Genomic DNA, 880 nt, shown 5'->3' with positions numbered 1-880 from the left:
TCTAACCTTACTTTCCTCTTTTTTTTTATTTTCCTCCCCTTCCTTTCCCTTCCTGTATACTCTTTTGTATTTCCCTTCCCTTACCTTGCCTATCCCTTCTCTCCCCTTTCATTCCTTTACCTTCACCCTTTCCTTTCTGTTCCCTTCACTCCTGTCTCTTGTCCTCTATTCCATCTCCTTTCCCTTTCCTTTTCCATTCCTTTATTTAATTCCCTTTCCCTTCCCTTGTGCATTCCTTTCATCTACGTTCATTCTCTTCCTCACCCTTCCCTTCTCTTTTCTTCTATATTCCCTCCTCCTCCTCCTCTTCCTCCGCCACACACCTGTCCTGGTCATGGTGTACAGGTGAGGGTATACTGGTAATCCATCCCCTTTTCTTGGGCGCGTACTCCCTCGACAGACAGGTAAGGTTACACCGCACCTCGCCTCACCTTACCTGTCCTTACCTTGCCTTATGTTCCCTTCCCTTACCTTACCTTGCCTACCCTTACCTTACCTTACTTCACCTTAACTTAACTTACCTTACCTACCCTTACCTTACCTTACCTTAGCTCACCTACCCTTACCTTACCTTACCTTACTTCACCTTAACTTAACTTACCTTACCTTACCTACCCTTACCTTACCTTACCTTACCTTACCTTACGTTCCCTTACTTTACCTTGCCTTACCTTACCTTACCTTGCCTACCCTTACCTTACCTTAGCTTACTTACCCTTACCTTACCTCACCTTAACTTAACTTACCTTACCTTGCCTTACCTTACCTTACCTTACCTTGCCTTGCCTACCCTTACTTTTTCTTACCTTACCTTACCTTACCTTACCTTACCTCACCTTACCTTAACTTACCTTGCCGTACCTACCCTTACCTTACCTTA

Source organism: Eriocheir sinensis, unplaced genomic scaffold, assembly GCF_024679095.1.
Source record: "Eriocheir sinensis breed Jianghai 21 unplaced genomic scaffold, ASM2467909v1 Scaffold501, whole genome shotgun sequence".
In the NCBI taxonomy this organism is placed as follows: Eukaryota; Metazoa; Arthropoda; class Malacostraca; order Decapoda; family Varunidae; genus Eriocheir; species Eriocheir sinensis.
The sequence above is the reverse complement of the archived record's forward strand: the minus strand, read 5'-3'. Positions refer to the sequence as shown.